Here is a 12,773-nt window from a genome sequence, read left to right as displayed (position 1 = left end):
CAAAACACATTTGATGCTCCTATTGTCAAGCTTCTTCCTGTTGTTCTCAGGAACATGTGCATGAGCAGTACAACCAAATACCCTGAAGAAATGGACTGAAGGCTTCACATTACTCCATGCTTCCTCAGGTGTTACATCTTTAACTGCCACAGTAGGACTTCTGTTTTGAACATAGACTGCCCAATTCACTGCTTCAGGCCAATACTCCTTTGGAATTTCCTTCTCAGAGAGCATACTTCTGACCATATTCATGATGGTTCTATTTTTCCTTTCAGCCACCCCATTTTGTTGAGGGGTGTATGATGCTGTCAGCTGCCTCTTGATCCCATGCAAGTTGCAGAAATTATCAAAATCCTTGGATGTGAACTCCCCACCTCTATCAGTTCTCAAGCAACCAATAGCTTCCCCTGATTCCTTTTCAGTAACTGCTTTGAACTTCTTAAACACTTCTAGAGCAGAAGACTTTCTCAGCTAGGAAATACACCCAGGTTTTTCTACAAAAATCATCAATGAATGTGATGAAATATCTCCTCTTACTGTTAGATTCTGGCTGTATGGGACCACATATGTCAGCATAGATCAATTGTAGCCTTCTTTGTGCTCTCAAATTACTCTTTTATGGGAAAGGATCTCTGTGCTGCTTCCCTTTAAGACAATCACAGCAAATGCTCCCAGTTCCACTAAGTGTGGGCAAGCCTCTTACCATTGATTTATGAGAGAGAGTTTTCAGACCACTTAAACCAAGATGCCCATATCTTCTATGCCACAGAACTAAATCATCATCAATGGACACCTTGTAACAGCTAGGGGTAATGACATTATCCAAGACAACAAACATTCTATTGGAGGACATTTTCGATTGCATAATGAGTCCTTTAACAGGGTGATAGACTCTACACCAACCCTCCTGAAATACCACATTCAAACCTTTCTCCTGTAATTGTCCTACACTTAGCAAATTGTTCTTTAACTCAGGAATGTAATAGACTTCAGTTATTACTTGGTCAATCCAGCAATTTGCAATCTAATGTCTCATTTTCCTTTCACAGTCATCTTGGAATCATCACCCAATTTAACAGTTGTGGAGAAATCTTCATCTATCTCATGAAACCAATCTCTAACACCACACATATGATTACTACAGCCTGAATCAAGGAACCATACCTTTCTTTCTGAGATTTTCCCTTTGACTTCTGTGTGTGCCATAAGTAAAAGTTCTTCTTCATCGTCTTCCATTTCAACATAGTTTGCACTCTCCTCCCATTTAGGACACTCATACTGGAAGTGACCCAATTTGTGACACTTGTAACATTCGACAGTTTCTTTGTTGAAATTGCCTCTTCCCCGACCTCTACCACCTCTTCCAGATCTTCCTCGACCTCTACCAGTAAATTTTCCAGAATTTGACACCTTCAATGCTTGTTCTTCCTCCTTGTAGCCACGCATTCTCTGCTCATGAACCAGTAAGCTACTCTGCAACTGGTCAATTGTAAGAGTACCCACATCATTTGACTCCTCAATTGAACAAACCACATAGTTGAATTTCTCAGTCATGGACCTCAAGATCTTCTCCACAATCGAGGTCTCTGTGATTGCTTCTCCCTGTATCTTCATCTTGTTGGCAATTACCAGGGTTCTTGAGAAATACTCGTTCACAGTCTCTCCTTCTTTCATTCCCAGCACTTCAAATTCACGCCTTAGAGCTTGCAATTGAGCCCTCTTCACCTTGGTGGATCCTTGACACTTCTGCTTCATGGAATCCCAGATGTCTTTTGCAGAATCTTTGCAGAGAATGGTCTCCATGATGTTCCTCTCGATTGATTGAAACAGATAATTCTTGGCCTTGAGGTCCTTCAATTTTGCTTCCTCATGTGCCTTTGTTTGCTCCGGAGTTGGATTCTGAGGAAGTGCAGGAATCCCTGATTCAATCAATCCCCAATACTCCTTTGATCGCAACAGATTCTCCATGAGCATAGCCCAATGATCATAGAATCCATCGAATTTGGGAACCGATGGTTGCAGAAAGGTTGATTCCTTCGATTGATCTGCCATGCTTGCCTCTTCTTTGCTCTTCTTGATCAAGCTTCTTGATTGGTCTTTCTCTTCTCCGCCAAGATCCCAGTCGTTCTTCTCTACTCAGCGGTTCTCTTCTCTGCCAAGAACCCAGTCGTTCTTCTCTACTCAGCGGTGATCAAGCTTCTTGATCGTTCCTCTTTCTCTTCTCTGCACTTTCCTTCGTTCAATCACTCCCTTCCAATGGAACTGCGGTTCTATGGTTCAGACCCCTTGCGGAGCTCTGATACCAAATGTGAGAGTTTGTGAACAATGTAAAATGCTGAATACAATCTGATTCTCATTCAATAGAAACTTCAGTATTTATACAATGACTCAACAACTAACATACTCTAACTAACTTGAAAGACTAACTCAACAGAGCTTGGGCCCAACTACACCTATATTACAAACAGCCCAAGCCCACATACAACTAACACTTGTCACTTATATATTTATCAAACTCACTTTCAACCTCAAACTATATTTTAAAACAAAAATATTCAAACATAAATCACATTATAATCAACCCACATTGATTTAAACTCTGTTTTATAAATTCATACTAACCCAAACTATATTTGAATTGAAATCCAAACACCCATTAAATCATTTCAACAAAAATTAGTTGTAATCCGTTGAAATTATAAAGTTTTATTGCTTTCCCTCTAGTTTTAACTATGGATAATTTTGAGCAAATTTAATCTTCAACTTTTAATTGATGCAAATTAAGTCTCTCTATCCTTTGATACTTAAATTGCGCAAACCACAGCTAGGGAGCGAATCGTCTTCTTTACTACACGAACATCTTCCACATTTTCTCCATTCCTTTGGTTCACAAGTCATAACCACTATCTTCCAACATAGAGATTATAGACACACTTTCTCCATGCACCTTATCAACAGCTTCAAGAGAGATCTTCTAAATCTCTCAAGTTTCTTTGGAAGTAGAATGTACTGGACAATACATGATTTCATCTCCCGACAAATGAAAGTAGGTTCTTGATTTTTTTAACTCCAACAAATTCTCATTCTCATTAAGTGGCAAAATAGCTTTATTTTTAGGTCGAGTATAACCTTTCTCTATAACCTCAATCTCAAGCATTTTGATAACCTATATATCAATGTCTCTTTGTGGAACGACACTAATTATCATAATTCCTTTTAGTAAGACGAAGAAGTTGGAACAAATTTAAGACATGCTTACCATCTATCTGTTGGAAAAAATAGTGATATTTCAAAAGTTTCAAGTCCCACAATGCTTGTGTATTGTACTTTCTAAAGATTTAGGCTTAAACCTCATATTAGTCCCTGTCTTTGTGTCGCCGTCTGAACCAGGTCCCTGACCGGAAAAATTTGTGGAATCAATCCCTCTTGTTCAAAAACGTATGGAGCCAGTCCTCGCCGGCGCTTGGAGCTCCGGCGAGGGATGAAGTGGCATGCTGACCGTTTAAATTAAGGTGACGTGGCACTTAAAAAAATAAAAAAAATAAAAAATAAACAACACATCAGAAATTTTTATTTTATTTAACAAAAATTAAAGCCAATTAACAAAACTAACCCTAAAATTTAATTAATTAAAACAATTAACAAACTAACTCTAAAATAAAAACAATCTACAGGAGAACTTTCTTCCTTTGAACACCACCAAGAGCTGCTTGCAAATCAAAAGAAGAAGAGGTCGAGAGAATGTCATTAGCAGCTTCCATCTCAACCAGCGACACCTCCTTCACCTTGAAACCCTAAGCCAGGAAGCAAGCCATATCGAAAAGAAGAAGAGGAAGCTTTGTTTCATACCCATACCAAATCTGCCTTCTGCTTCTTCATCTTCTCCTTTGTTCTGGATCTGATTTGTGGGCTCAATTTTTGGGTGAGGGTGGGTTTCTGTGGTGGGTAGCGGTGGGTTTCTGTTGCGGATTGCGGGTGAGGTGGGGTGGGTTGCGATGGGTTCTGGGTGGGTTTCAGGGGTGGGTTGCAGGTGAGTGAGGGATGGTTCAGAAGCTTTGTTTTGGAAGAGGAGGAGAAGGAGTTGTGTGTGGTGGTTGCTGCGCTGTGCTTCAGGTTGGGGAAGAAGGAGAAGAAATTGGCAACCACAATCAACTGATGTTCTATGAACATGGCCACCGTGAAATGAATTAGAAAACCCATATGGGAAACCAGGCGCTCCACCATACATGGTCGCACCATGAAACCCATGCAATTATAAAACCACCAAATGCTAGTGACAGTGTGAAATTCCCAAATCTTGCTGGTGCTGCAGGGGCAAACCCTCCCAAACCACTTGTTGCTCCAAACCCATGTTGAGCAAAGGGATTCGGTTCAGGCAGAGGAGGTGATGAGGAAACTGGAATTGGAAGTGTCGAAGGAGGTGATGAGGAAGAAGAAGAAACTGGAACAGGAAGATCTCCATGGTTGGTTCAGATTTGGGGATTTTGGGGTTGATTTTGATTTGGGGAGTTAATTAGATTAAGTTAATTAATTTAGGGTTAGGATTAGAAATAGTTAATTTATATTAATTAAGCCTTAATTTAAAAAAATTAATGCCACGTCACCTTTATTTAAACAGTCAGCATGCCACTTCATCCCTCGCCGGAGCTCCGAGCGCCGGCGAGGACTGGCTCCAAACGTTTTTGAACAAGAGGGATTGATTCCACAAATTTTTCCGGTCAGGGACCTGGTTCAGACGGCGACACAAAGACAGGGACTAATATGAGGTTTAAGCCAAAGATTTATATACCAAAACTCTCTTATGGATGATGTCAAAGAGCATATTAAAAAGTGGGTCTCGCGCGCATGAGAATTGCACACATGGGCTGGGCTTGTTTTTGCTATAATTTTCTTTTATTTTTGTGCACCTTACCCGGAAATTCTTATTTTTCACAAGTTCACCTCATTTTTATCACCCAAAATTTATTGTGAAGGCTACTTTGGAATTAACGGATTTTCCCTATAAATAGAAGCCTCACTTCACTTCTCACCCTCTCTTCCTTAGTCCCAAACCAGTTCCTGAACAATCACAATTTTATTTACTTTCTCACCAGTTCTGTTACCCGAATTCGCCGAAGGAAGTTGTTTAATCCTGGGGAGGTGTTCTGGATATTCCGGGATAAAACCTTCAAGAACAGCGAATTCATTTTCGCGACTCAGCTTGTTTTGTTGCAGGTTCTGATCGTGGTGTTGTTGTTGCTGTCAAGATTGCTGTTTGGCGTCAAATATCCAACACTATCAACTTATTAAGTGTTTCTCTTGACTCACTAAACTTTGTTAGAAAAGTAAGATGTAGAAACTCTAGAAAATGAGATAATACTATTATGTTGACACGTATGCTACATGAGTTGATCTTACATTTATAATCGAGTAATCCACAACAATTACATACTCAATTAAAATACTATGTAGATATAATGCTAATGATTGGTTTTAAGTGGTTACTAAAAAAAAAAAATCAACTCATGTCACGTAAACACTACTATTATTTTTTATTTTATAAGGTATTCCCACAATCGACAATCATAAAATTAATATTCTCAAGATTCGGAAATTACATTAGGTGGATAGGTTAACAAATCATTCTTCATACACACCACCCTGAGATCGAACTCTTGAATAAATACTTAAAGATAAATCTACCGACTGTGTTGGACCTTGTTGGCTAATAAACTATTATTTTTAAATATTGCTGGAAAAATTTAACCTGCACAAGTAAAAAATTGTGTAAAGTTGCACAATCACGTTTTTACCAATAATAGCAGGTTTTTCAATTTTATTTAAAAAATATAATTAAATACTTAATTATTAGTAAATTTTTTAATGATGGTTTAGGTTAATACTAAGCTCTCTCAAGTCTCCATCCTCTCCCAAAAACCCTAATACCCAGATCCCTTCCATCCATAGCCGCCGGCCACCACTCTCACCCTCTCTCCTACCCGCGTGGCCGCCACACAACCACCGTCATCATCTTTCCATCTCCACCATCATTCTCTTCTTCACGACGCTGGCCGCACATGGTTATTGCCGCGGTGGCACAAGACACAACAGTGAGGAGGCGCGGTGGGGGGTTTTGGTCATGGAGCGGTGGCTGAGGGTCTGGTGCGAAGAAATCCCCTCCCTTTTATCTCCCTGTCTTCTTCTCGGCTCTGTTCTGGGTGGGGATTTTTAAGTTAGGTTTCTGGGTTCGTGCTTGTTTGTTGGGTAATTGATGGCTTAGTGTGGTTGGGTATGGAGGCCGGTGTCGGTTGTTTTCCGATCTGGGGTTTCTGGGTTCCAATCTGGTATTTCAGGCTTAGTTCACCAAACCCATCATCACCCATCACCCAAATGGTGCCCCGGTGCTCATGGAGGAACCCACAGATTTTTAGATAAAGAGAAAGTGGAGCAATGGAGCAGAGCGATGACGATCTGGCTCACCTTCCTTTCTTCTTCTTCCTTTCATGATTTGTATGATTTATGGGTTTGGGGTTGAACCTGGGTGGGTGTTGCTTGAAGATGAAAAGCATTGATGAAAGTTGAAGATGGTAAAACTGAAGAATGGGTTGGAAGAGAATGGAAGATTGATGGTGATGATGAAGAAATTCTCGGTTGTAAATTGAAATCAAAATCATGAATGGGCATATGTTGATTCTTGTCTTCTAAACATGTAATTTGGATCTGAAATGTTAAATCACGTTGATCTTACCTTCTCCCAGTTTTGATTTTTTTTTTCCTATTATTGAAGTTTCTTAAAATTATTAATTATTATGTGCACTCTTGTGAGTTTTCAAAGTCCGGGGAACGAAGAAGATGGATGATGAAGGGAAAGTTTGTGCAGCCTTAAGGACAACTTAGTCATTCAATATTTCATTGTACACAAACTCTCAAATTAAGCATAGGTAGTTTTGTAAAAATGCAAATAATTTTCACCATATTGAATCACAGCCGTTGGTTCCTTTATCAACTTAGCTGTCTTTTACACTCCCAAATCACTTACTTACGTTTAGCTTTCCAATAAGGCAATAACACTGAGACTTTTCGTGACTCTTTTCCTTTCGAAACGTATCTTATATTCACCGTTCTGTTCCTTTGGGATTCACCATTTCACAATCTTCGTGATTCACCTTCCATTAGGTACGAATGTTTCTTTTTCTGTATTCTTTCTTCTTCTGGAATCTGGATTCGCCTCACCCCCATGTATCCTGATCTCACATAATCACATCCTTCGCATTTCCTAAATTTGAAATTGGGAATCAGGGCTCGGCGAAACGACGGGGATGCATCAGTTATGAAGGCGTCGTCGTTCCATTCACCTCTTCCGGTTTCCATTCAATGCTGCTTGAAATCCCACCCTGCAGTTCAACAGTTGTTCCTTTAACAGTGGATGGGTTCTGGCTGATGGAGGTGTGGTGGAAAAGAAGCGACCGAAGGTGCGTTTGGTGTTGCCGACTTGAGGAGGCGATGACAAGGTCTTCCATGAGGGAAACCTGAAAAGGGGGCAGATGACTTCTTCTGTGGGGTTTTTGCTTTGTTGCTGTTAAGCTTTGATAGAATGGTGCTAGGGAAGAAATCTCCTCCATTTCAACCTCGAAGTGCTTATGGAGTTAAGTGTCATAGATTTAACTTCTCCATTTTCCAACTGATTCTATCTGTTTCTTTTTTCCTTCATTTTCTATACTAATTATTCCATATCTCATGGCAGTGACAGGTAAACAAAGTCTTACAAAATGATTGGACTGATCGGAAGTGTGTCAAGGTGTTGCTGAACTGAGGCAACACTATACTATCGAAACTGTCAGAGGAGGGCATAGATTTGTGCGTGATAGTGGTTCTGAGCTTCTTCCAAATACTGCAATTGAGGTTTGCTTCCATTGACTATTTTTGTAATTGTATTTGATCTGATTTTACCAATGGGTAATACATATTCACTTAAAATTAATTGTGGAGCCTTGCCCTCCATCCTCCCAATTGACTGCATTCATTTATGTTTCCACAGCCATGTCGATACATTTTCTCACCATCATCGCAGATGCCGAGGTTAACCTCCCCTCTTCCCCTTTGATTCTCTCAGCTCAACTCTTATTCCTTTCGACTCTCACGCGAACCATCAGAAATTGACAATGCTTTGTCCTTATCCCTTTCTCTCTCTTAAATTAACATTAAGATTTCTCTACTCCTTTGTGCAACATTGATCTGCTACTATATTGATTAATCATTGGAGAAAAGCATACCAATGGAACAGGTATGATGATAAAGTATAGTTGTGATGAAATTCCGTCGGCTCCTCACAGTATTTCTAAAGGTAACATTTGTGTTTGTGCATGTCTGTGTGTTCTGAATCAAATTTGGTTCCTTTATCAGTTTGGGAGTCACTGTTTTGTTATGGATATGCAGAGTGTTAGGGAGAGAGGTTTGAAGCTTTGTTTTCTTTAACCTGCTTCGTAATTTTGATTCTGTTGGCTACAAATGTTAAATTACAAAACATAATAGGAAAATTACCCAAAAGGAGATGAATGAATTAATTATTTGGTTAATCTGTGGAGGGTTAAGAATAACATTCCCTGAGGAAAAGAGTTTGGAATGTTATATGACTGAGTAGGCAAAACAGAATTGAAAACTGAATGAGAGAGAGAGAGAGACAGAGAGGGAGATAGCATATCATATTTTTCTTTTCATTTCGTTACTTCTCCTTTGCTGCTATTGTTTGTTTGTTTTTTTTCCTATTTCGTTACGAGGCAACATGGTTCACATCATTTTGCTGCATATATTAGCTTTTAATTAGAAAGAGTCCTGGAAGGTTAGTTCTATTTTTTCAGGTTAGTCCTGTATTTCTATGATTGGCTACAAAAGGTACGTGAGTTAGAAGCACAATCACACAATAACAGAAATGATGTTGAAATGAGATTCCAAACAAAAATTCTTACCACTTCATAGTATACCTTTATTGTATTGATATTTAACCATTGCGATTTCTATTTTGATTGCTAAATTTAACCACTTAAACGGGAGTTACGGTTTAGAAATAAAGTCACTTTTAATTAGCTAATGAAGGTTTCACAGTTACAAAAATGAATGGTCATAATGCATTAAGTGTGTTTAAGGGTCATTATTATTTGTTATGTAACCAGTAAGCATTAGCTTTGCCTATTTAGTATTTTTAATTGAGGTGTTAGTGTATTGGTTATGAATTACTGTGTTAATATGGAGTGTCTTCTCACCTGCATGTGTAGGATATACGAATGAAGTGAAAAAAAGCTTTAGAGCATAGAGTTCCTGATATCACAGTCACAGTGAATCCTAAAAAGGTATGCTCTGTGTTAATGTATTGTCTGATAATCAATATTTATATCCACCTAAGAAATCAAATGTAATATTTGAGGCAACATTTTGCACTTTCAGTGAGAATATTTTTTATATTTTAAGGAGGGTTTCTTTGAAATCTGCCAAGAAGAAGGCGAGAAGTTCATGAGCCTCATGGTAAATCCTATGATCTCATCCTATAATTTTTCAAGATTGAACGATTGGAGGTTATCATGTTAAAATACCAACCATCAAACAGTTTTCCATTTTTACAGGTAAGCAATTTCTGAGTGTAGTTTGTAGACGGTTTTTGATTGTAATGTTGTGGTTGGAGAACAACTTCAAAGAAAGTCATGCTTGCCTGGAGTTATGATAGAGACATGGCCCAATGCATAAACTGAAAAGAGATTGGTCTATTGCATGGCTTTTCTTAGTGCTGTTGTAGTTCTTTAGCCAGCACTATTCTGATATGCTAAGATTGATGTTATTTGACAAGGACTGGTGCTATTCAAATTTTTATTTCTTAGTGAAGACCTTACACAAGGGGGGTTTCTTTCTACTAGGACTGGTGCCATCATCTTCTACTTGAACTGATATTTTAATGTGAGTTACAAATGAGCCCAGAAGGAGATACTGTGAAGCATACACAAGGGGAACAAGAACATGTTTTGATGTTATCTTTCCATTTCTGTGTAAATCTATATTACTCTCTTTCTATGTAAGACTTGGGCTGTTAAAATTGGTGTTCTCATCACTTTTTCTTAATTTGATTTTGCAGCTTTCACTTTCACTCCCGTTTCAACTGAGGGATGTTGTGGATGAGTAGATGGATTCTGCCTATTTTGATCTTTAATAAACTGATATTGCCTGTTTTGGATTATGATGTGTGAAAGCTTTTCATTTAACTATTTACTTTAAGTGATGTGAATTCCTTTCCAGGTGAACCATATGCAGAACTTCTCTGATTGATAACTCTGTTATTGAGGAGGCCATAGGTAAGTATGGAATTATGAGACCGTATCCATGAGATCATGACGGTTAGGCCTCATTTTAAGGAGGCAAACAAACTTCCTTTGGCCATTTAAGTTCAAGGCTCCTTTGTCGCGCTTAAAGAAGAGGAACCACTATGTTGAAGGAGGTAATGCCGGAACCAGAGATAATTATGTCAATGTGTTAACCAGTGCATGAATTAAGCAGTGGCAATGTCCAGAGATTAGGGCTAATCAATATTTTGTAGGCTTTAGAACAGGATCAGACATTTTCAATTTGAAATTTAGGAAATATAACACTTTTCTGGCTTTCAAAAATCATTTTGCTATCTTCAAAAAAAAAAAATCATTTTGCTAAGATTGAATTTGTTTTCCATACTTTAAGTTTGAGTGATGAGTTTCATGTGATAATATATGGATGTGCATGTTCCCGACTCGAACACCGAAAAAACACATGTCTTACACAAAAAAATATATGTTTATGAACGTCAATAATATAAACATGAAAACTATTGGCTAAAATTCATTTTTAAATGGTCAAAGTTTGTTGATGTAAAGACAAATCATAATAAAATTAAGAAAAAAAAACAATGATTAAATGTATTATATAATGTATAAAAAAACAAAACACTAATAGAAACTTCAATAACTAAAAATAAGATTTAGTTGTTTGTCCCCCCAATTTTGTCAGTTTTGTTCGCCGACATCCCAATTGTTTTTTGCCAAATCAGAAAAATAACTTTATTTTAATTAGAAAAATAACTTTATTTTAATTGAAATTGAAAACAAATGTAACTATTCTTTCTACCTGACACGATTGATGTTAGTGTAAACTTAGTAGTTACATATTATGAATAAAAAAACAAAATAAAAGTTTATTAAAATGTTATTAAATACGTCTTAAAACTTCATATTAACTTTCCATTTTTTTTTATCTCAGAAAAAACATTAGAGCAATCATTATTCTCTATGTTACTTCAAATCTGCATATTAAATTATTATATAAAAAATTGTTATACAAAAAATGCAGCATTTGGATTAAACAAGGACAATTTTTCAAAGCATAAAAAAAGATAACACAAAAAAAAAAAGTGTTTCTACAAATCAAAACAAAGCACATTTACAAAGGGAAATAAAACTAACATATTTATATTTTTCTATATCTAAAATTAATTTTATTTTTTAATCCTTTTTTAATTCATAAATTATCTTTAAATAAACAAAACAAAAATAACACATACTATTCTTCACGAATTCATGTGATTAAAAAATTTTAGATCCCTTGCGGCATTTATGAGACAAATCATTTCAAGGCTCAGAGATGATATTAAGTGGGTAGACATGTCTCAACAAGTCTTTCTTCATACACATTACTTGCAAAATAACTTTCAAATTTATGTTTTCTTATATCTAATATTTATTTATTTTTTATTTTAATTCATAAAATTTCTTTTGATAAATATAACAAAAATAACATAAAATTTTAAAAACTTTACGCTATAAACAAAAATTAATATCCCCGTGCAACGCACAGGTAAAAGTGTTTATGAGACGATCATGTCAACAATTAATTAAGATAAATTGGTGTTGTTTTTTTATATGGTTATGGAGGAACAAAGAAAACTTTCATTTAAAGAGCATAAACAACAGCTATAAGATGAAAGAACGAACTCAATATTCGCAAGCATTATTTTGAAGTTGTAGTCTGAACACTCAAAGATATTATAATATTTACTAATAAGCTCAGTTTCAACCAACTTTTTGGAGGAGAATTTGTTATTGTGGAATGACAATAACAACAGGAAATTTCAACTTCATGAAAATATTGTATCACAATTTTAAAAAAAAAATTCAAAACAAAAAGTCAAAACTAGCTGAAATAAATGATGAAACAGAAGCATCAAAATTGACATTTACCACATCTAGAAGAGGTCGATCCCAGGCTAGAGGAAGCTCCCTAGAGGTTGGGCGCATATGAGGTATTTGTTGTCACCAAAGATGGACGCGATGCAGCAGCACGTCACAACAAAGAACCCAACGAAGCGAGAGGCTGGTGACGGAACATGTATTTCAATCCCCTTGAATGGAGTAACATCAGCCAAGGTAAAAACAAATCACAGATAAAAATCATGCATATAGATAATACAACCCACTATATTGTCAAGGCAACACGCAAAAAATAAGGGTTGTAAAACAAGACAAGTTAAAAGAATGTGGTGTGTCGTCTCATGGGAGACAAGACACCGCAGACACACTAAATCCATCACAATGCCATGACCAAACAAAAAAACACATTTATAAAAAAAAAACCTTAAAAAATTCTTATACAAAATAATATATTAATACAAAAATATCTTTTAAAAAATAACGCAAAAATAATAAAAACACACAAAATAAATAAAAGTGAAAATCCCCCGTGCATCGCACGGGTAAAAAATACTAGTAAGGTTAATAAGAAAGAGG

The 12,773-nt window shown here is 36.8% G+C and overlaps 1 long non-coding RNA gene across 6 annotated transcripts; it reads left to right on the top strand.

Moving 5' to 3' along the window:
• The first annotated feature begins 5,867 nt into the window (after positions 1-5,867).
• Positions 5,868-10,687, top strand: LOC130711079 (uncharacterized). Of its 6 annotated transcripts, none has more exons than XR_009010561.1 (7): positions 5,868-7,155; positions 7,279-7,624; positions 7,724-7,881; positions 8,018-9,326; positions 9,421-9,498; positions 9,597-10,013; positions 10,100-10,687. It is a non-coding gene; the product is annotated as an uncharacterized LOC130711079 (long non-coding RNA). The 6 variants fall into 6 exon arrangements; XR_009010560.1 differs by lacking the exon at positions 10,100-10,687 and having other exon boundaries at positions 5,869-7,155; positions 8,018-8,323; positions 9,252-9,326; positions 9,597-10,086; XR_009010559.1 differs by lacking the exon at positions 10,100-10,687 and having other exon boundaries at positions 9,445-9,498; positions 9,597-10,086.
• The last annotated feature ends 2,086 nt before the right edge of the window (positions 10,688-12,773 follow it).

The sequence above is a fragment of the Lotus japonicus genome, chromosome 4 (assembly GCF_012489685.1).
Source record: "Lotus japonicus ecotype B-129 chromosome 4, LjGifu_v1.2".
NCBI lineage: Eukaryota > Viridiplantae > Streptophyta > Magnoliopsida > Fabales > Fabaceae > Lotus > Lotus japonicus.
Note: the sequence above shows the minus strand (reverse complement) of the source record. Positions and strands in the feature narration are given on the sequence as shown.